Raw genomic sequence first — 24,556 nt, 5'->3', positions numbered from 1 at the left:
CGAAGTCGTACCACGATCCAGAGCCTTGAACGCTCCTTTCGGCAACCTTAGGTTTTATGCTAATGTGCCAGGCTTCCCTCATTATGGCATTTATATTTTCATACCCATACCTGCCGTTTCCTTTCTTTGTCTGGTGACACGGACCCCAGCAAAGCTAAGCCAGTGCAGAACCAGGCTTGAAAACAAATCTGGCAGTCATGAAAGACAGCAGCATGGTGATTTTGGTGCCCGTCGGCTCGTTTCACGCAAGCCACTGAATAACCGCTGTAGCGCAGCTTTCAGTCACTGTCAGCAATGGGCCACGAATGAACCGCTAATTCAACTCCCTTCTAACCTGGGGCAGGGGAAGGTCATCCAGACATGTGGCTACTTTGGGGGCAGAAAGATACCCTTCCAGTTCCTGCCTGACCATGGTCCAAAGCTTGCGTCACCCATTTCATCAGCTTACTATCACCTTGTACTCAGGAGCATGCTCAATCTCGGTGTATCATTCAATTCAAGTTTAAATCTGGCCTTTTCAGGGCTTAGAGTCCCCAGACCAAACCTCAAGCCCTCATCTGACAACCTCCTCAAACCACCTCAAAACTTCAGCAATAATCTGAGCCAGAGATGAAACAGAAGCAGAGTCAGTCCCCTGGAGGTAAAAAGCTCCTCATCACCTTATTAGCCAGGCCTCGATCAAATTTGGTTCATTTTGATCCTTTTTTGCCAATCTCTTATGCTTGAGTAGAATTCTTTTGCCCCAAGGGCAAAGGGAGGCAGAAGAGAGAGGAAGAGCTTTCACCTGTTTGTTCTTCATTTGTAGTAATAATTCATATTTCTGAAAGCATGTATTGCAAAGAAAAAGGGACCGTTTTCAGTGGTCAGAAACGATGCTTTCACTCTTTCTTAATGTGATTTTTTAGGAAGAATTTTTTTTTCCAGGTATAAGTAAGAAGAACCTATTCAAGGCATTTTTGTTTATTAATAGTCAGATTCTTTCTCTAAAAAAAAAAAAAAAAAGCCTCCATAACACCTTGATTGCATTACTACTTCATATTTGCTTGCGTAAATAAACCTGAAGTTTTACTGCAAGAGAGGCAGCTATTTTAAAGATGGCAAAATGTCAGCTCTTGGATGGTTGGTTTCATTTAACAGGGCTCCACATGAATTTATGAACTGTTCTGTAACGTCTTCTGCCTGCACCAAATGGCAGACTTTAGGCAGAAACCCAATGTATGTTTAGCTAATGTATAACAAACAGAGTATTTACATGGTCAGTGGACCCTATTAGGTATTAAGAATGGTCTCTTTCTAAATTTACTGTTAATTCCCTTCCACAACAACCTAAATAAAGTGTTCGCTTCTCAGAGAAAGCTAAGAAAATATGTGCATCTATGTGCGCGCATATATGGGTCTTGCATTTTAAAATGTCTTTAACAAAACTTCTGACAGTTATCTTATTTTCTTTTGCTGCAAGTGTGACAATGTAGTTTAAGATATTGTTTCCTGACTTTAAAGGTGCCTTGTGGTTTTTAAGGATATTTCAGCAGCTAAAGAAATTCTACTGCAGACACAATGTACCAGTTCATTTCTTAAGCAATAAATGGCAAGCAGGGTGGTGCTGAATAAGCATGCTTATATGGAATTTCTCTTTGAAAAGCCCACTAGTTAGGCCCTATAACACTTCAGTTGATATTTCTACAGTGCAAACACGATAGTGGAAATTAAGTTGCCCCAGCAAATTCAGTTTAGGAGAAATTTGTTATGAATAAAATGCTGCTGCTGGCCTTAGAACATTGAATTTATCCACCAAATAATATCTTAGAAATACCACTTCAGAAGAAATCAGCTCTAAATAATTGATAAATTTGGTTTGTTTAGAAACCTTTTGACCCCTGTAATAGAAAGTAAAAACACATTTCAGTTATTAAAGTCACATATATTCCCTCTGGTAGGGGAAGCTTTTAATTTTAAGCTGGTCTCTGTTGGGGCCATTTGATAAAGCTTGGAAAAACCTTTTCAACTGCTGCTGGTGGATTTGGGTCAGCTTCCCTTGGGAAAATGGCAAAAGATAAATTTGTAGCTTTTCATAACACATAAGAAAACTTCAGAGATTTTAAACATCAAGAACTATTGGAACTGAAAGACAGAGTTTCTCTTTTGTTTCTCCCCCTCCTCCTCTCCTGCTCCTTCTTCTCTTTTCTTTCCAAAAAGAACTTTAAATTCTCTTGTTGTTTTAATTTTTATTTTTTTTAACCACAGAGGTTAGAATGTTTTGGCCTCTCTAACTACACTACTAGTGGTCCTTATTAACGTAAGATTTATTTTGAGATAGAAACATCATTATGCAGTTTTTGTTTTCAAATGGAGCCATTTCATTCTACTGCTTTCAAAGCCAAGAGAAAAATAAAAAACTCCCTATTACTTTTTTTTTTTTAAATGCATTTCTTAAACTTTGCTTCAGTTGCTGCTACCAGATCTTTATGTCCACAGCTGTAAGTTGGTCTCATTTCCCCAGGACAGTAATCACAGCTTATGAATGAGGGCACTGATTCTACTGGGATTGCCAAAACGTACCTAACCTCACCACACTGCTGTTTCACGAGAGGAAAATGAACGGGGGCGAGGGAGAAGAAACATATTTAATGCTTATGAAGACAAAAAGACAGAATAACATCCTGTACTTGAATATTTAAGTAGCCATATGTACATGAAGCCGATACGTGAAGGCAATGAGGCAGATCGTGCTGCCCACTGAACATTGGACCTGCAGGGTCCCTGCTAGTATTTGAAGAGGTTGCTGCTGGTCCACGTCCCTTCGGGAGTTACTTCTGAGAAGTAAAACCCGCAGTCTTTGTGGTGCACATCCATTTCCACACATTCATCTGAGACTACCAGATTGACTTCCTATGAACTTCTGAATGGCCATCATTCAACAAAAAAAACCTTCCTTCACCGGTAGCCTGGGATGAATGAGAACAAACACCCCAGAGGATAAAATTTATGTATTTTCTCACATTCTCTACAACAATTCAGCCTCTCTCCCCCATTGTCAGTAAGACCAAAGTATGATTCCCTGGGATATACTGGTGAGCACAGAGAGACACTGGGGCGGTAGATGGATCTGGCAAGCTGAGCTCCTGCTCCTGAATTTCATGGTGAATGTCACATTGGGACTTTTGAAATTACAGATTAGCTGAATTTTTTGAAAACTGGACAATTCCCCAACAATCTCCCTTTTACACAATCTGTGAAGAGGGCACAGCAACAAACTGGTAGAAGCAAAGGTTCTTCCCTAGCCAAGTAGCCTTTCTTGAGCAGCCAGGTTTTTTTTTTGGCCATTTCATGCTCGGTTGCTATTCCCAGTGTAAGACACTTTGTTGCACAGACTCATTGGTAAATTATTAAAAGAGTCTCTACCGGGTATCCATTCATGCAACCACAAATAATGTGTTCGTGTACTTCTGCCTATTCTTGGCAGGTGCAGCTCCTCCGTGAGTACTTTAGCAATTCAAACACCTGCATTATTTCATTATGTTAGAGCTGTTCTTCAAACAGTTGCACCTACACCCCATTAGCACGCACAGGGGGAGGCCAACCCTTGGTAATTTACGTTGTGAAGGGATCGCCTTCTTGGACAAGAAAGATGACACGCAGGAAGCTAGGCTGTGATTTTACAGCCACTCTTCCCAAATAAACGCACTTAGCACACATCTTCATGGTCACTTGGTCCACTTGGGTGAGTGAACTGGGCCTCTCTGTATTTACTGTGCGCTCAGGGTTCACATGGGAAATGAGTGAGGAGCCGCCAATGTTCAAAATGGTGACAGCCTGGAGTATTTCATGGTGTTTACCTTGTGCAGAAATGTCTTGGAAGGATGTGACATTTTGCATTGGAAAATTTCTTCTCTCTTTTTTTTTTTGTTTTTGTTTTGTTTTTATTTTGTCATTTAATCCTGTTGGTACTCTTCACCTCATGTCTAATGTTCTGTTTGCGCCAAATCAATGTAGGCTGTTCATCATTTATCTCAGACACCGTCTCACAACTCAACACGTGCTCTGACACAAAAACATGGTTTCATTATTGAAGTGTACTATTCAATGTCATCTACTAGCACACTCTGTCCTGCAGTTTTCATGCAGTTGCACTCAATCTCCTGGAAATGTAGCTGATCACCTTACTCTGTCTTTTCTTTGACTGTGGCCTGATGCTACAGGCATTTTGTGTAGTATGTCCACTTCTGCTCTTTTTCATTCCTTGGGTTTTTTCCTTTTCTTTTCTTCATCCCCACCTTTTTTTTTCTGTTTTTTTTTTTTTTTTTTTTTTTTTTTAGTTCTTCCCCCATTCTTATTCTTCTCTCTTCCACCCACCTTACCATAACCTCCAGCACATAGACAACTGCTGGCTGATCCCCTTCCACTGCCTTTCTCATACTTCAGCAGGCTGATTCTTCCCACCTACTGCATCACACAAACTACTGCTGGCTAATTCCTCATCCCTAACGATTGCTAGCAGTATCTTCCCACGCATATGCACCAGCACTTATTCACCTGCTAGAAGCCTCTTCATGCTTTTTGTCATCTGACACACTGAAATATAGTCTGTTTCTGGCCAAAACAATTGGATGCTTACACTGGTTACAGAGGAAGGAACCAACATATGCAAAGCACAATCATTACAGTTACGCCGAGTGATTAGCTAGAAGAAGAATCACCATGTAAGCAAGAATACTGAAAAATTCTTATGTTTATGTAGAACCTAAAACATGAGTACGAACTTCTACAAACTGATTGCCCAACAGCAAAAGCTCCCAAGTCACAAGGCAGTGGAAATACACTCTGTTGGAAAAAAAGGAATCTTGCACTTATTTTTGTCAATAAGCAGATCTTGCTGAATACATATGGGACAAAAGCCAATCAAGTTCAAATAGGTAGTGTCTGGCCATGGTGAAATTTGGAAACCATTTTACAGAATCCTTTTTGAAAAGGTGAAAAACAGTGGAAGGAAAGTGATATTGTTAAAAACAGAAATTGTTGAGCATATTTGCATATTTAACATGCTTGATACTTTCTTCTGCAGGACAGATTTCCCAGAGCACCTGTCTATTGAGTAACAAAACAAGAAAGCCACAGTAAAATGATCAATTCCAGAATACTGCTGACTATTTTCCACGCAAATTTTATTAATTGCAAATGAAAAACACAAAACAGATCTACCTTTTCAATGCCAGAATGGGGTAACTTCAGCTGAATAGCCACCAGAAAAGGCAAAATTATCTGGAGGATAAAAATATTGTAGCACCATAATAACAAAACAACCACTTTACTTTCACACTGTGTGAAGAACACCACTGTGTTACTGTAGCTTAAAGCAAGAAATCAGAAATGGTAACGTTATCCCTCATGCTTCTCTACATAATTAGAAGACAGAATCCGAGATGTCTTATCAAAAATAAAACACCCAACAACAAAATCAGCAGTAAATACTCTAAAGCAAATGCAAACAAAGCATTGAAATCTCATGAGATCCATGATCATGTCAGACTAACGTTGGAACAGATTTATGTGAATCAAATGGGAAGGATTACCTCTTGTAATGATTATTTCTTGAGTATTTTTTAAATTGAGCTGTTGAACAACCCATTGATGCAACAATGTAATGACACACTGAAAATCACAGTTTGCTCATCACAGGATTCCAGATGAGTTAATAGCAGATAATTGCACACATTTCACAAGCATGTCATTTCAACAGTTCTCTCTGATATTTCAATTTTAGTGCACCTTGTAAACTCTGGCTATGTACAGCCAAGTGTGTTGGGAAAAGACTCTTTCCAAAGAGAAATGAACTTAAAACAACAAGATTAAAAACAACCCCAAACCCTTTAGTCCAACCAAAAAGCCTCCACTTTCTAGGTTAGATCATTTTGATCAGAAAGGCATAAATGTTAGTGTCAAAATCTAAGAAGCTCTCTAAATAAGAGATATTTAAACCTAAGTGAGTTTCAAAAAATACATATAAACTGGAAACAAGGAAACATGGGGACAAAAATGCCATAACTTATCTGCATTAGCAGCAGAACCTTACTGCCAGGAGTTACATCACCAGCACCAAGACCATATACCATCACCATCCTCACTGTTTGTACTACTGGTGAAGCATAAGCCCTTAAAGAGCACCCGGGTGGACGCTACTACTCTGGTTTTGAGGTAACACAGATGGAGCCTTCTACACCTCATTAACTTTGGCTCCTGGCTGGAAGGAAGAAGACAATTCTGGGGTGTAATGCATTTTGTCCTAATGGAAACACCTAAACCAAGTTTACCTTCAGTCAGGTAAATCTCATCCAAAATCACCAGCAATACCGTGCAACAGAAGTAGCATACAAACACGGGTGCACATGTTGCATCAGAATGTGAATTCGCTTTGGCAACTGCATTTGCCTTAGGAAAAGGAATTGTTTGGGGAACAAAAGAGACCAGATATTTCAAACGATAGTTACTGACAGTTCATCCTAAATTCCACCTGAGACATTTCTATTCATGTGTGTGTTATGAATAAGTGTCACAAGTCGGTAATGTCTTCATTTCAGCTGGTTTCATTACCTGTGTTTCATTTCCAAAAGAGTGGTGATACAGATCTCCTGGTATCCACTGCAATTAGTAAAATTGATTTCTGCCCTGTTTATATCTGCAGAGAGGCTGAGCGATCCTCCGAGCAGCGTGGCTGCCGAGCCTCTGCCCTGGTGCCAGTGTCTCCGGCTTTATGTCTTTTTAATTGGCAGTAAGAGGTGGGGTAATCATCAGAGCCTCAGTTTATCCGTTTAACGCGGCGCTGACACGTGCTGCCGAGCGTCGGCGTGGCTGGAGCTTTGCAGCACATTCTTAGCCCTTTCCCTGCTGGAAGCAAATAGCAAGTAGGAGGAGGCATGTTCCTATAAGGCTTGGCGCAGTGCTCAGTGCCTCCCCATGCTGCAGAAGACCATCTTAGCTGGAAATCTTTTACAAATGCATTTAGTCATTAGAAACTCAATTCGCATTTTTTGTACCACCAGTAATATCCCTAGAAAGCTACCGTAATAAAGGACTGAAGAAGCTAGTCTATTTGTTCAAATATAGATCTAAGGACCTTTATACTGCACAGGTAAAGATTTCTACATTAGGTTAAAAACATTCTAAGGCATGTGTATGAGTATTTGAACTGCTGCTATTCTGCAGTGAGCTGAAGTAAAGCTAGCGAGAATCACGTCAACTTTACTCATCAGCTGCCAACTTCCTGAGAGCATATTTCATTTCAGAAGCCCCTGTGAGGGTTCAAAAAAATCCCAGAATTCCTGTGTCATGAGAAATTCTGAAAGCAAAAAAATGATTTATCTCTGAATTGGTAAAAAACTAAAGCCTGAAATGCCTCTAAACTAGAAATTTATTTTTCACCCAATTCTAGTTATAAAAAGCTTCAGTTGAAGATGAATATGGTCCTCTTGATATCCATGTGTGGTCCTCTCCAGAATCTGATAATTGTAAGTCCTGGATAAAATTGATACCTGAGCACAGTGAGCAGTATAGATCTATGCAAAAATGGTGAAGAAGCAAGTTCTAGCTTTTTGTTCCAGGGCAAAAAACATTCTTCCGTAAAGTTCTGAGCAGCATCTCATGGCATAAGAAGTAAAATATTAGGAGTGTGCAACACCTTCACTGACTGAATTCACAAACCACACTAATTATATGGATTGTGTGGCTATCATGGGTTCTAGGTAGTTCTCTGAAATTCTTAAATCCTGTAATTTTTTAATAAAAGAATGACACACATGAACTAAGATTGACTTTAGTGGATAGCATGTGTTATTTCCGAATATAAGAACATAGGAGACTCTGGGCTCATAAACTGCTAGGTAAAAATAACTACTTGAACTGTAAAATCAAGCATTTAAGACTAAAATATCAGCATTTTAGTTGTATGTGCTAACCTCCTCTTACCCCCTGAATACCTCCACCCTGAATACTGATTTAGACAGGGCCGGTTGGAAAATGCAGTATGATCATATGTAACACACATTTGCACCAGAGTGCATTCATGTAAAAGGGGATAAATTAGGGTTCAGAGGCATTTGTTAACTCTCAAGTACTAGCAATTGCAGCCTTAGGAAAGTTAATTTAAAGTTAACTCTGCTGTAAATTATTTTAACACTCCTTTTCTTATTTCTGGCATCATAAGTTACATGTGAATCTTGAACTTTCTGCATTGCAGTACTGGATGCTATTGCTAGAGTTATCAAAAATTGAACTGTACAGATGCACATTAGCTGAAGAAAGGTGCTTTTGTGTGTGTGTGTGAACAAGAAAAACTTCTTGAGTCTACAAGGTGTCAAGAAGCAGCCTGGCCTGGCTTACCTTACTCCTACTCCCCGAGCTAAGGATTTTAGGGGGGTAACTTGGGATGGAAGCTGCTCACTCAGGAATTTTTTATAATGTAGGACAACAGACTTGTTCTCGTCTTCACCTACCTTTCCATTTTCTTGGCTTCAGCTGGTCCAGTGTGTCTCTTGGTGCTGGCAGTGCCAGTGTGAGCCTGGCCTGCAGCCTGGATCCTACTAGTGTTTTCCCAGGAGATAAAAATAAAAGAAGGGCAATGACAATTTTTGTCACTTTGCATCCTAGATGGAATTTCATGGGACAAAGAGGGGCCCGAGGGGATTTCCTCTGCTGAATATCAAACACCTTCTACAAACACCAGAAATGTGAGAGATTCTCAAAATAAAAGGTCACAGGGATTTTCTATAATAGAAAGGCTTTAACGACCTGAGTACAGGGTGTTGTCACCAGCTGCCCCTACAGTGAATCAGGGAATATCTTGGTGAGGAGCTTCCTCAATATGTTTTTCTGCAATTCTGAGTAGCCACTAATTTGGGGGCTAGTCACTGGAACTGTTTGCCTTCAAGTCGGGGATTGTGGTGTACATTTAGGAAGCAGCCCCGCAAGCAGAGAAGGGAAATAAGAAAGGAATCAAAGCAGAAAGGGAGATGACCATCGTACTTGAGATGGCTCGGTGGCAGCATGCCCAGGTAGCATCAGCGTGTCAGATGCAGGGAACGGCATTTGTTTGAGTGCTGGGAAGAGCCCAAATTCGTTATGAGAAGGGCAGGGGAAGAACATGGCTGGCTAACGATCGCTGACTGCCTGAGGCAGTGAATGGCCTGGCAGCTGCGGAGAGAAAGCGACTCTTCGTCTGCCCACCCGCCACTTGAAAACATGGCATGAACATCTATTTGTGACCAAATTTGGCTTGGAACCTGATCAAGGATGAGTAAGACAGGAGGTCTGGAAAAGGGCAACGGGCACTGTGGCCATCCTTGCACCTCATTATGTATCTATCCCCAGATGTGGGAGCTTCTCCTTTCCAGAGGTGAAAAGGAGCAAGTCCCACAGCTGGACCGGGCTATTAGTCTCACTCCAGAAGTTTGTGTGCTTGAGGGGTTACTAGCACTTGTGGATGTAGAGTAATATCGAGTCATTTCAGAATGTGAAGAACATACTAAAAGCAAGTTCCCTCCAGCCTTTCTTTCTCCCCTAGCCCCAGCTCCTTCTAGCTGTCATCATCCCCATCTGGTCATCTCCATCCTCTTCCCCCACCCACCCCTTTCCCCAGGACTCACAAGCTCCATTTCTTCACTCTGGTCATATTTCCTTTATTTCTTTTCTGTTCTAAGCACAGGAAGGCATAGGAAGAGGGACAGCGCCTGCACCCCATCCATTTTCAGAACAAAGAATTTGACTTTCAGACATGAAGGAACAGGAGGGGTCTGTGCTCAGGACATGTATCATGAACACAGTGAGAGGCCTTTTGGGTAGTTCTATCACATGGAAAGACAATGATCATTAATAGAGACTTTGAATATTCAGGAATATGAAAGTAACATTGCATTTATATGTGTTCTTCTGTAGATAAAAAAGAAGCAATATTTTTGGGACGCCTAGGATTTCAAAATCTGACTTCATATTAAGCATAAAACACATCTCAAAACACATATTACGGGTCCAGAAGAACACGTCTTTCAGTCTTTGAGAAGTATTTAAAGTACTCCAGCAGATGAAGGTAAGAAAATGTTCGTTTCAGCTAGTCTTTCACTTTGATACGTGCCGATGAGTATGGAAATGTGAAAATGAAACAACTTAAGAATGTGTAGCTCAAATTACATATGAAAATCGTCCATTCGAAGTGTGGATTTAATCATTTTTGTCTTAGCTCATTCTTTCAAATACCGGTTTCCCATTCCAGGTTACAATACTTACACTGTAGTGTAGATTACTATAATTAACAGGTTAAACACATGAAAACAGTTTTTTCCCCTTGATGTGCCTTTGGATCCTTTATTTGGTTAGCAGTTATACAGTAGAGTCACTTCCTACAAAGGAGAAACAACTGCCGCAGGGTTTCTTAATGCCGCTAATGTTCTTTTCTTTCCCTCCAGTAATAACAGTGAGAAATTATTGTCTGTAAATAAAAGAATATAATGGGGAGTATATGTCTGGAAAAGTATGTTAAAAGCTGTATGTATAACATCCATATCAGCAAGACTGCTTATATTTACAGAGTAGCCAATATTGGTTTTTATTAAGAAGATACAATGAGAACGTTTCTAATCTCATTCTATAGAGAAGCTATTTCTGATCCAAAGAAGCCCCCTCAGTTAGAATACAATTTAATTCTACAGAATAAGGAAGAAAATATCCTATAAATGTCTTTTGTGCTGTAATATTTACAGCAAAGATCGACATTGTTCTTACTTTGTTTTCTCCACCAACACATGCCATGTGGCATATCCATAGATTTATTTATTCTTTAATCATATGTCCTGCTGGTTATAACATAACTTAATGTACCAACTGCAATTAACAGACTGTCAAAGGATCAACTAACAAGTGCTGATAAGCGTCATTTAACTAATTTGAGGAGTGGAAGTTTGATTTTCTTTTTTTTTTTTCCAGGAAGGTAGCTTGTTTCCTTATTTCCTGTCAAGTGAGCCAACTCCTGTGACCTGTAGTTAAAAGGGCCCTTTGTAATTAAGGCAGTGAGCCTCCAAGTGAACAGTTCTCACAGTGGGGGGGGAAGGGGGAAAAAAAACCAACAAAAAAAAAAAAAAAGGAGGATGCATGACACTGCCTAACTAACTAATCGGAGCTGAGCCAATCCATTTTCCTGCAGGCCAGTCAGCATGCCATGAGTGCGCAGAATCTCGCCCTTCATTGGCTTCATGTCCATTTTATGGACCAGCGAGTCTATTAAGATCTTGGTGAGTGGCCCTATCCGAGGGCAGGGCTCTCTCCTCGTCGTCTGCCCATAGACTACCAGAAACTGATCAGCCGTGTTATATCAATAACGTTCTCACACCAGGTTGTGTAAATTGATCTTTTACAATTTCTCTCGGTGACAGTCTCTGTAACCAACAAGATAAATCATTCCTCCTGTGGCTTTTTTATTGATTGCTGAGACCTGTATAAAAATTACACTGCTCAAGCTGTGAAGTGAACATCCTCATAAAAGAAGACTTTCTATTTACAATCAAAATACGTTTGGGTCCAGATCAAGCACAGATTTACTATCCCAGCACCATAAGAGACCAGAATTTAACTGAGATTCAAAGCACTGACAAAGTAACCCACATAAACTTTTTAAAAAAGAATGGTGCACTACAACTCCAAGCAAAAAAGCAAACAAACAAACAAAAAAACTTCCAAGGTTATAAAGTCTTGTTGAAGTAAAGGCAGTCGTAATGGCAAACCATCTGTTAAAAACAATGATGCAGAAGAAACACAGCAACACAATCAGCCAGCTTTTTTTTTTTTTGCAATTGCTTGTACAAACACTAACACAAATTGCTTTCTGATATCATTTTATCATCCATGCAAATATATATTTTTTAAATGGAACAATAAGATTTGAGAGCTCCTTACCTCTTCAGAAAAGAAATATTCTACAACTTTGGAAGATCTGGCAGCTGTAATATCATTCTAGGGAAATTGATTTAAGCTGCTGTATAGTATTGGCTTTACTGTTTTATTAAAGCAAAAAGTCTAATGGTGTTTGACATAGGCAATCAAATGCATCCATTGTTTTTAGGCAGTATCAACTTCACAATGATTATATACCTTCCACTTTACACCATCATTTTAATTCTATTAAAATAGTCACTAATTTCTGGGGTTTTAATTATTTAAACCTTATGCTAATATTGTTTATATACACAGTTTAAAAAAGAGTCTTTTGAAGCAAGTGGACTTACACTGAACAGAACTGTTAAATGTTAAATTATCAAGCATGGTGAAAGAATTAGCAAGTGATTTAGAGGGCTGAAGAATAGATAGCAGATACCAATTGCATCGCTTGTACTGACTCAGTCTGTGGCTTTGGGTAAGACACTTGCTAGCCAATACCTCAATTTACCCATCTGTAAAAAGGGTATTAAAGCATGGAGAGGAAAAAAGTCATTCCCATATCACACTAATTTAAATCAGTGAGATACACCCAAGCCAGCCTTGTCCTCTGGGAAGCTGTGAAGTTTAAATAACTGTTTGCAAAGTACTCTGAAACCCTTGATGATGAGACCTACAAGAATGCAAGCTGCTGTTATTACAATTCTCTGACAGAAAAACGAAGGATGCATTCAAGTATTTTGTGTTATCAGAAAACCGTGCAGCCGTGATTAGTGTTACCTGGGAGAACCCTGTACCAAGCAGTCTCTCAAAATGAAGTATTTTGTTAAAGGCTCAACATAGTTCCCATGAGGTTCAAAAAGTTAAATTTATCTGCTGATATCAAAATCTGTGGTAGAGCTGAACACCTGTGATGCTGGAGAAAAGATAGAAAAATCATTCAAAACATTTTGTGTTAAAAAAATTGTGCAAGTGTAACTAGATGTTATGTATTTAGAACTGTTAAGTCCTAAACGACACTAAATTATTTAAAATGACAAAACCATAGGCTATTTTTACCATTCAGAAACTGGTGGCTCAGTCTTTGCTACAGCAAGAAACGTCAGAAATAAGTTGTTGTGCATTAATCTGAAAATTCAGAGTATGAAAATTATGAACTTTTTGTTAATGCTATAAATCTGCCCCTAAGTGGCAGAAGCACCTCTCTGTTTGCCCAGTGAGCAAGATGATTTCTCCACTTAAATGATAAAGAAAGAAGGGAGGGAGTTGATGGTGTGTTTTTTTTAATAAACATGGTTATGACTGCACTCTTGTCTCAAGAGGGAGCTGACTTCAGGATAAAATCTGGTGGTACTTTCCATTCACTTCTCTATTCCTCTTCCTTTCTCTTCCCAAGGCATTTTGAAAGGGGAAGATTTGAAACAGTATTTATTAGAAAAACTTGATTGAAGAAGTCTGTTGAAGGCCCAGGATCCAAAGACAAAGGATCAGTGCAAAAAAAGGATTGCCTGTGGACAGTAAAAGTAGTGAAATATAAAAATGATGTTAAAGAACATAGTTTGTTTATATTTTGGCATACTTTAGCAAAGAACTTGAATTACTAGTTTTATTAATATGCTACTCTCTTGCATCTTAGTGGCAAAATGATGAAGAGCATCAGTATCATTTAGGAATGAGGGGTTTTGTTTGTTTCCTTTAGGCAAGAACACAAACTAACTGGAGCTAATTTTTAGCAGCATGCTCTCGATTTCTCTTAATCCTGGATTGTGATGACTCTTCAAGCAGCTCATTGGAAGCAATTGTGGGAAAAAGGCCATTCTCTTTTCAGCTGTTCTTCCAAACCCTAATGAGTTAACAATTGAAATACAGAAAGTTGCTTCAGAGGTCAGGAGAGTATATTCTACACAATGGTCGCAGCATTTGAAACCATGACAGCACTATAAATTGACAAACTAAAGCAGAGCACTTGGTGGTCTGAAGTAGAGAAAAGAACATCAGCCAAGAGCGGTAAAAAGACGAGCCATGAAACCACACAGAAAAAATGAGTAATTTTTTTCAGATCACCTTGTTAGAATTTAGTGTATCGGAGGTCAGACGAGGAGAACAATAATAAGGTCCAAGGTTGAATACCAGTGGGGAAGCTTAACCCAGGAGCTCCAGGTCAACCATAAGTGAATGAGGTAGAACAGTGAAACAGGAGTCGCCCGGGAAGGGAACGCACAAAAGTCAGTGGGTTAAGGGGAGGAGCCCGCCAGTTATCAATTAGACTAAGAGAAAGCCCAGGCTCGAGCACCTGGGATAGAAAAATAATCCCAGTGTGATGAAAGGAGATTTTCTCCTGTGCACGGTTCTCGCTCTCTGGTTTTCAGGTTTTGAGAGATTCGAAATGTTGTGGAGCTAAAGATCTTAAATCTGTAACAGATGAGAAAACGCAGGCCAGTTGGATGCATTTTCCCCATGTCTTATGTGCATATGACAATGTTTTCATCCCACGCCGGACAGTCTGCTGAGATAAAAGAGGCATAGAAATAAAGTTCTTTTAAAAATATGAACACACGCACGCATGCGCACACACACATGCAGGAGCACAAGTACACCCTTGTAAGGGGGTGCTTTTTAACTTCTTTTTTTGTCTTTAGAAAAGTACAATTCACACCAGTTTTATTTTTAACTGATGAGGAGGAATTTCTCCAGATTTGTGAAGAAAATTGCTTCAAGTGATGGAGTAGGGAATATTTAAGTGACATTTTACAATGTAAAATGCACATATAGATGTGTTTTTGCAAAATGCCTATACAACTTCCTCTTCCTATGAACATGCATCACCTAATTTAGTAGGAATTTTGACATCGTTTTCATAGGCGCTAGAACAGACCCAAACCAAAGCAGATCATGTCTGATATCCCATAGTTCAGAATACATCAAAAATATCCAAGTTAAGCTAGCCTTAACTATCCACTAATATGGACGCACAATTTTTCTGCTATGCAGACTTCTCTGCAAGGATTGTTGTAAGATGAACAACCGTGGTACTACCTTGGTATGTGTCTGTGTGCATGGGATGGGAGTGATGGGGGGGCTGTGCACGTGTCCACGCAGCAGAAATTTTGTGCAACATCTACAATATATGGCTGAAATATTTTTCAGGCCTCATGAGCAATATGTAATAAAAGGACAAGGATGTATAATGTCAGCTAAAGTCAAGCTCTAAACATACTCTATTTGTAACCCACCATCCTGTTTTTCTATTTGTCTATTCTTAACCGCACATTTCTGAGGAATTACATGGTCCTGGACTGCTGCTAAAACCAGCAAAACTCTTAGAGGCAGAGTAAGTCTCACCAGCTGTAGTAAAGCATACAGTATCCCTACTATCCTTTGGTGTGTACATGCTACTTTTTGGGTAACAAAAGACCCATTGTAAAGGTATTGTGATAACTTTTCGAACTCCTTCCCTTTTGCCTCTCCAGAACAACAGTATTAGTGCAGATAAAGCGGGGGCTGACTGCTGAGCACACAGCTACGCCCTGCTCCACAGCCAGCCCCTTCCCACCACCACGAAAGAAGATGCAGCAATTACATTGTCCAGTGGCAACTTTCTGCTTTAAATAAGATGAGTTTTCTGACCTGAAAGCTCCTTCTCCAAAGACTGAAGCAGAGAAGCCCAGAGACAAGGAAAAAAACCCTTTTTTCATCAAAAGAATGTCAATGGTGGCCCCTGAAATCTAGCAGGACTGGAAAAAAAATATGGCCTACTTAAAGAAGCTGGGAAAGAGAAAAAGTTTAGGAAAGGAACAGGTAATTCAGGACTGCAGTTTTTAAGCTCATGACTGGGTATCATGCTTGTTGGAAAAAATAATTAAATATGAAGCTATGATCTTATTGCATATGATGCAGGAAAGAGGTTGTAACTTCTTCACAAGTTGATTTAAAGATATGGTTTGTCCAAAGGAAAAGATACTTGGATTTAATGTATTTCTCTCTAAATGGTCCTCTTTTTTTTATGTCATTAGACAGCTAGATCTACATCCTGGAAATTATGGGGGGTCATGCCAGAAGTAAGCAGGGGAATCAAGAAAAAAAGGATTAAAATGTCCCTTGTTTTAAGAGAAGAGATCCTTTTTAAAATATTCTGCAGAAGCGTGGGTGGCAATAGCATTTTTTTTTTGTATGCAACAGGGGAAGTTGGATTAACTAGCATTAGGATTCAATATGCTTTTCTTAGAAGAAAGTTTATTTCTTTAACTTCACACAAGGGGGAAAAGTGGTGCACCATTCAGTTTAATGACCATTTTTTCCTTCTTACAGAAAAATTCAGTTTCAAATTCAAGTTGATAACATCTGTCTGGGATGCTGCTCCCAGAAAGACAAGTCCTTGTTTGCAGCGTTCCCTAATAGTGTTGCATTTGCCCTCATGAGTCAGTAAAAGTACTCTGTGTGCATTAAAGCTCATATATTTAAGATTTTTATACTGCAAATAGTCCCAAGTCATCAAGATCAAAGAAATAACGGATGATTTATTAGAGGCAGTTCCATTAACTGAGTCTGCTGATCCAATGTTACAGTAAACTGAGGTAATAGTGGTAGCTTCACTTGCCAGCAATATGAAATAAAGTATAGGCCAGTAACCTATCAGCTAGATGGTTAGAGTTATCGGAACCTAAACATACCACGGTCTTGGGGAAGGACTTGCATAACTAGGTAGGTTAGTTGGAATAGCTGCAAAATCATCTGCATCTGAGCTGTTTTTTCTGTGTTCCCCTGGCAGTCAGTAAGAAAGAATAATCACTTGTAAAGTGAGATTCATCTCACCCTGCAGTAGATACCTGAAATAAGTCAGAGAAGTTACACCATAAAATGTGTATTATTTTCCACTGAAGATAACAGAAAACTAGCTCAGATGAAAATATCTACATAAGTAGGACAAAGCTCTCCTTAGGTCCCAAGCAGTTACTGAGAGTTGGAGAGATTTAAAGATTTGAAAGAAGATAATGAGGTGGCTTTTAGAATTGTTGGTGAGGGTGTTCTCTCAAAGGAGGAGGACACCACTGATATCCCATCTGAACTTTAAGCAGTAGATGGTGGATGTCTGCCGGAGACTCCAACAGGAGCAACGCCATGAAGTATTGATAAGCTAAGTCAAGAAGATGAGAAACAAAATGTTCAAAGTGATGGTGAAAGGAAACCCAGTAGAGGGACTTGAGGCAATGATCCCATGAGCTTGGAAAATGATTATTGGTGTTGTCATTTCAATGGACATAAGCAGGAAACGACAGCAGCTGTCAGTGCTTGAAAGGAAAAAAACGCAGTTCTCCAGATAAAAGTTAAGGCGAGTTGTAGGTAAGTGATGGAGACAGAGACAAGGATGCGTCTTAGCCATGCATTGCAGAGAGTCAGCAAAATTCGGATACGGCCTGGATGTGAGAGATCAGAAATAGGTGTAAGTCACCAATGACAATAAGCATTACATGTGCGGTAACGGACAGGAAAAAAGGTTAAGGGACGTTTGGCTGTTCTGCTCTGGCTTTGCTGAACTTGAGCTCATGGCTGGACATCAACAAGGATACGTTATCCCGTAAAGGTGAGGGGTTTGCTCGGACATAAGGCAGATTTGGCAAAAACAGGTATCTATATGGCCCAAAACAGAACTGATAGCTACATTTATTTTTGCAGACAAAATTATCCAAAGATAAGAAAAAAAGGGTGGAAAAGAGAGAAGGGAATCAAGAAAAGAGTCAGGGGGTCTTCACTCACAAGATGGAGGGAGTGTCGGGGGATCTAAGAGACCATATAATGAAGAGATATTAGAGTCTTAAAACAGCTCAAAGGAGAAAGAGCATAGAAAGCCAAAGAAAAGAAAATGGGCATGTGAAGTTAGACATGAATGAATTCTGCTCTGGAAGCAGGAAGGATGCCTGACAGATTTTGTTGAGAGGCGTGCCAGTGAAGACTGATGGTTCAGGAAAAGCTGAAGAAAGATTTGGAAGAAGAGGAACCCCAGACAGCCGTTATATGTGGTTCAAAGGGACATGGTCAAGGAAATGGGCATTGCTGAGTACACAAGAAGACCTGTAGTGTTTCCTTGCTTGCTTGCTTGCACGTTCATAATGTGGCAGAGTCTAAAATAAATTTGTCCTGTAGGGAAAAAAAACCAAAAGAGTACAGATGTTCCAAAAAATAAAAGAAATACAAGAATATGAGTTGGGCAAAGAAGATCTGGAGATGCGGTGGGAGTGTTTGCTATGACATGTGAAAAGCTGAGTGCTTCCTTGGAGCTCCTGAAGAAACTGTGTGCCTTTAATAGGAAGCACTCAGTTATTTGATGGATTCGCCCCTCACCTGTTGGAGGCAGCTGCCCCTGTGGTTGTGGAAGAGGGATTCCCGACCACAAGAAATGGCAGATATAATACTTCAGCTCCCCTGCCCCCAGCAGATTTATATTCTGCAGGTTTAAAATGGGTCTTCAGCAGTTAAAATGTCAATCGAGTCTTATCAGAGGCATGCTATTAGCTGTACCTCATTTTCCTGTACAGTTAGAAAAACTGTATAAATTGGTTATGCAGATTTATCAGTTTGTTAGACAGCAAGACAAGCTCTGGTCATCTTATAGTATCTCTTAGCACATTTTTCCCAGTTGAATGAAGACCAAAGTGACTGATCACATCTTTGTTAAAGATTGCAGGGGGGACACTGGGAAACTGTGGGAGTAGGAGTTCATTGAAGTAAATTATGTGTACTCTCTTGTGTTAGTGCAGAGTGGCAGAGTGGACAGACAGGCAGCATGATCCAGCCTGTCTGTTTTCATAAAACCAGTGAATCCCTGACTATAGGCTCTAAAGGGCTCTGATTTAAAAGGGTGGCTAGAAGACCACAGTTAAAAATTACAGTATTGGTGTGAGACAGCCCTGTTATTCAACCTTCAGCACGGAAAATATGCAAAGCTTTCAGTAGGGAAGAAAGATAGATATAAATATGAGATAATTTATTATCATGGAGGCCATAATTCCCTCTCCTCACCAATAATAGAAAAGATCCGTTCAGAAGAAAGACTGTACAGTTTTCAAAGACTTTGCAGAACTGGTGATCATGGGCAAATCAACACCAACTATGCTGTTTCAAATAGCGCTTTCTGTAAAGAGACGATATTCCTTTGTGGCAGTGCTGGATCAAGTTGATACAGTAAGAATTCTGTGGGAAATAAAGTTAATGGCACCACCGCTAAATTGTTTCCGAATTCAATATAGAAAGATGTCTGGCAAGTGGGCAGTCAGAAATGAGGGCATTACCTATCCCCTTTCAAAAAGGGACAAAAATACATCCTTAGAAAGTTCAGCTCACTCTGGTGAGGGGGTGGAATGATTTTCACCCTTTTCTCATCAACTAGAATGCTTTTCACAGCCAACAAATCACAAGGTACAGTTAGATATAAGACCACTTCTGTAGGAAAATGTGTTCATGTTAAAAATGAATAGAAATTATAGCAACAAGAAAATGAAACTTGCAAGCCCCGAGAAATAAAGCAACTTGTTATTTATGATAAACAACAGGGGATTGTTGTAGGTCTGAAGCAATCAAAAGAATCTTTCACCACAAAGCAAATCTGAACAAAAATAATAATAATACTTAGAATTCAGACTTTTCATTTATTGAATTGTTTCTGTACAACAAGCTGTACAGAATAACACAATACATACTAATGCTCTGGAATTAGTAATGAAACAACCTAGTTGTAAAGGAATATAGAGCTATACAGAACAGAGAGCTGTTATTTTGTTGATTCGCATGCTTCTTACTCAAATATCCATTGTGTGTATTTTTCTTCTCTGTCCAAAAAGTGTTCCTTACATTAGTTTTTAAGAGTGTAGGAGTGCATTTAATGATTAACTGGGAGAAATAACTGCTCGATAATGCATTACCATGTGTGGACCTAAACTGGATCACAGTCTTTTATTTCAGTGGCTTTTCAGTTCCCTTTGTTATTATTTTATGGTATACTCCCCAGTCCAAAATCTGACTTCTTCCATGGCTTTTGATTTGCACCCTTGTTCACACTTGATACATCTGCTAAACTCAAAGGAGTGAATATAGCTCTTTTTCAAGCCCCAAACATAGGACACAAAAAAATCAGTAATCACTGTCTGATTACAGATTTCTCCTTTTTAAAAATTTGCAAACCTCTAACAAACCTTATCCCAGTCTGCTCAAGAAAGTCAATATTCCAGTGGTGCACAAGTCAGGACACTATTCAGTCTCATCCCTATGTAAGAAAAACACTATATGTCTGTCAATGCCATCCACACAAATGAAATATTGAAAATGATTTTTAAATTCAGGTGCATTTAATACTTGGACTTTCTTGTATTCTTGCAATCAAATAAGAACTCTCCAGAAAGATGGTCTGAAGGCTTTGTCAAGGAAGTATTATTTCTTTGTTTGTCCTCAGCTGCAGTGCGAGCACAGAAGGAAGAAATATTTTCCTCCAAAAAGTTTAGTGGAGCTTGTGTGTCCAAAGCAGAAAGATTTTTCTTCCTCCTTGAAGAAATCCAACACAGCTTATTAACCTTGGAATAGCTGGAGAAAAGGAAGGAATTGCTCTACTGTGTCACTTCAAGTCTGTCAAAATCCTTCCTGACTCTCTCAGGGTACTGACGATCCCTTCCTAGCAACTACCTTCTCCAGCAGAGTCTTCATCATCGTGCTCGATTATTAAGGAATAAACATACGTACACAGTAAATACATCTTAAAAGCTGCTCATATGCTAAAATTTGCCTGCATGAGAAGTGTATCCATGAGTTTAAATCATGAACACCTCTGCAGTGTGCAAAGTCTCTCTGAACTGACCTTTGAAGCTTTTGCATTGCAAAGAGCAAAGGAGACAAATTCTTTGAACAGATTGTTATAACTTGTTCACCTAAGTCTTTCAAAGGCTACTAGACTGCCAAAAAGTGTATTTTATCCACTAAGATAGGTGAATATGAATATGGAAAGTTAATCACACCATATCAATAAAATGGGGAGAAATTCATGCAATAAGATTACACTTTATCTCAATTTTATTGAAATGCAATGGAAAGAATTTTGTATATAAGAAGAAGTACATAATGATACTAAAAAAAAATAAAATTTAAAAGCTAGAAGAGGCAGAAATTCTCTAGCTACACAGCATAAGCCATTCATTTGTTGTCTGGAATAAGAAAGAAGAATCAAAAGCTGGGTATTTCCGTAAGTGTCTTGTTCATACTTCATTGCACCTTCCTTTGAAGTGTGTGGCTTTGATCACTGTTCACAGGACAGTGGACCAAATGGACTTCCAGTGTGATACAACTTAACATTCCTGTGATCCCGAATGCCGCAGGATTCCTTCATGCTAGAAGACATTCAGCATGATAAACTTGTGAGACTTTTCAGGATGTAACAGATATCCTAGATCATTTTGCTTTTTCTCCAAGAACTGTTTTTCACAGCTGTTGTCCTTCCTCTATATAATTTTTTCATGTGAATAGGCCTTTATCTATTTTTCCTGCCCAGGCAAGTAGCCTCAAAGAAAAGTTTATGAAACTGGTGAATACAGGAATGATAGAAAGTTGGTCAGAGAGAAGCTAGCAACAGGTGAACGAACACCTATAGCTCAGAAGTTTGATTTCATTCCCAGTTCTGCAGCGGGATGGATCACCCCTGTGGTTTTTCTCCAGAAAAGCCCCATGGGAACGTGTTCACATGACTGTTACATACTGTGGTAATTGAAGGTTTTATTCAGAACACATCTGTGCCAGGATAAACCTGGCTCTCATGGATGTGTTTAGGACCAAATTTTGTTATTCCTTCTCCAACCTTACACAAACTGAAAATCAAGGGCTGCAGACCAGGATGCATGAGGCTCCAATGACACTTTGCTGACTAAAAAGTGCATGGGTCAAAGTTATGTTGGTGTGATCCTGTGATTTTCATGGCAGTCTTTTGTCCAGGATTATTGCTTTTAATTTGAACCATTCAAAGTGATTTTTCTCTCTTTCATTTTGGCACAAACCAGTGTATAGGGAAATGCTTCCGTAAGGAAACAAAATCTCCTTCATTTTGTGGAATCCACTAGACAATGAAGAATATTCAATTATACCCTCTCCAAATACATATTTAATTTCCCCTGTTTCCAAAACTGTCTCATAATATTAGACTGTTCCTCTTTCTCACTCTCTATCTGTGTGTGTGTATATATATATGTATATGGGGTTTTTTCTTTTACTCTGAATCTTTCTTTCATATTGAAAAATTGCCTTCACTACTGGAATAACTATTATTAGTGTATTTCATGCAACCATTGGCTCTCCTATAAAAGTCCCTCACTCTTCATGACAGCTGCTCTTGGCCCCAAAATTATTGGACCTAAGCCAAAGTTCTTCACAGTTCAGCAACGTTTGTTCGATTCTTGTCATTCCATCACAGAGATGTTGATAAGATCAATAGAAAATACTTTATGAAAGTAACCTTTTCCTTACTGAAAGAAGACCAGCAGTTTCCTTTTTGAAAGGGAAATGTTTTCACTGAAAATTTCAATACTCTTAAAACCTCTAGTTTCCAACTCAAATATTCATCTTCAAAAAAACCTCACTTTTTTTTAGTTTCACTCCTTTATCTCTCTCTCTTTTTGCTTTTTAAGAGTTTATTTCTTGTTTTCCAAGAAGGCATTATACTAACAGTGAGTACATTATTTTTTACTCTTCATTTTCCACTAATTTCTCAATAATACTCTAGTCTGTAAAGTCATAGCATGCAAAAGCAACGGAAACCACTGGAAGAACTGTACAGTTGCCATGATGGCCCAAGGCTGTTCTCTCACTTCTTGGACACGGATCTTTGCACAACACTGTACCTTTTCGATGATCAAATAGCAGGATTTTTCAACCCCACTGTTCTTGGAGCCAGTGCTGGAATCCAGCCAGAAACCTCCACTCTTTTAGTAACTACTGGCTTGCACACTGGTACAGGATGACCGGGTGTCGGGTAGTCCATGGTCTGCTCTAACAACCCACAGTGTCCTGGGTAAATTTCAATATTCCAGTATTTCTTTCACTGGCAAGTGAGTCTAGTTGTCTGAAAGACTGCCTCTCATACTGTAAGATTTTTCTGCTGTAGAAACTAAATCCAGTGAAACACAACTTTCTGGGACCAGAGCCAGGTCACTCTCAGTTCAGTGGCCTTATCTTTGAATTTGGAATGAAGGGCTCATGCATGTCTCCTTTCATGAGAGGCAAACCTCATTCTTTCAGTGATCCATCCCCTCAAATATCGAACTGGTGCTACCAGTAGACTGCATCTTTGCACACATGATGAGATTTTGCTGGCAAAAATTGCTGTAGAGTTTTATTCCTCCTTGACTGAATATCTGTCACTTCCAAACTGATGTTAATTGATGCCTCCTTGCTGTGGTGGTGGGAGTTTCAGAACAGATGTTAATACAGCAATGAGCATGTTAAGGAAATTTAAAATATAAAAAGACTAACTTCTGCTTACAGTCTATATATACTACTGCAGATTTATTGAAAAACAAAATAAAGAATATACTTAGCTGCTGGGGGTGGGGTCTGAGATTAACACATTCACTGCATTTCTCAAACGAAGGCTGTTTGAGTAGACCTCATTCCCTTCCTCCTTGAGTAGCATTTTAAATGTACCACATATCTTTTTGGTGCACCAGGTAAGCATCTGGGACAGTATGAGCTACTGATGATACACTGTTTTTTAATCTAGCACTAGCATCTAGCCTGAGAGGTACAAGTCAGCTGAACTTAGAAAATATTGCTGTTAAATAATTACACAGTATCTTTAAATTATGGTTTACTGTTTCTGAAAATGACTGTATCATCCATCAAAGTATACTGTAAGCTTTTTAAACAAATGTATCATGTAAATGTATTTTGTAAGATTACATGCAAATGCATTTTTTTCATTTGTATTCATATTTAATCGTAATCCATTATTTGAGATTCAAGATGGGATAAATTTAAATGTGAAGCTTTTATACTGCCCTGTAATACAGTATAGTTTAATATTAAGATTTTACTAGACAGTTACACAGTACTCAGTTTTAATATGGAATACTTCATCATGTTCATTATTGCCTATTTAGACTCATGTAAACTGACACTCCTGAAATAAGCAAGCTTTAAAATGTTAATATAAATGTTATGCCTCTTTTAATTGCAATAGACATCTCATTAAGTAATTTAATGCCAATGGGACCTCTTAGCAATACACAAAAACACATACTTTGCCCAGCTTTTATACACAATACGAGGGAAATATTTTTTTCCGCAGTGAGGTTCATCGACGTTCCCTTTGCCCTCCACAGCCTCCATGAGGAAGCCCCAGCAGTGGGCTGCCTCCGCCGGCTGGTTAGCGGGTTCAATCCAGGGTGGGAGCCTTTAGGAAAGCTGGACCTGCTCCCCTCGGATTCACTAGCAAGACCTGTTGGATGCAGAACCGGACAAACGAGAGCTACCTAGACCATGGCCATGGTGGAATTAGTTCTTCATCTAGGTGGAGAGAAAAACATGCATGACATTTTCATTAGCCTAGAAGGCAGAAACATCTGGTTACTTGGTTCAGCTCATCAGCAGGAGAGCCTGTAGTTGATTAGCCCTTCTC

The 24,556-nt window shown here is 39.3% G+C and overlaps 1 long non-coding RNA gene across 1 annotated transcript in view; it reads left to right on the top strand.

Moving 5' to 3' along the window:
• Positions 1-9,938: 9,938 nt before the first annotated feature.
• The window catches only part of LOC142044758 (uncharacterized), a 39,700-nt gene continuing 25,082 nt past the window's right edge, over positions 9,939-24,556 (top strand). Inside the window, exon 1 of the long non-coding RNA XR_012654417.1 lies at positions 9,939-10,075. This is a non-coding gene — a long non-coding RNA (uncharacterized LOC142044758). The remainder of the gene's footprint in view (positions 10,076-24,556) is intronic.

This window comes from Buteo buteo, chromosome 25 (assembly GCF_964188355.1).
Source record: "Buteo buteo chromosome 25, bButBut1.hap1.1, whole genome shotgun sequence".
Classification (NCBI taxonomy): Eukaryota; Metazoa; Chordata; class Aves; order Accipitriformes; family Accipitridae; genus Buteo; species Buteo buteo.
The sequence above is the reverse complement of the archived record's forward strand: the minus strand, read 5'-3'. Positions and strand labels throughout refer to the sequence as shown.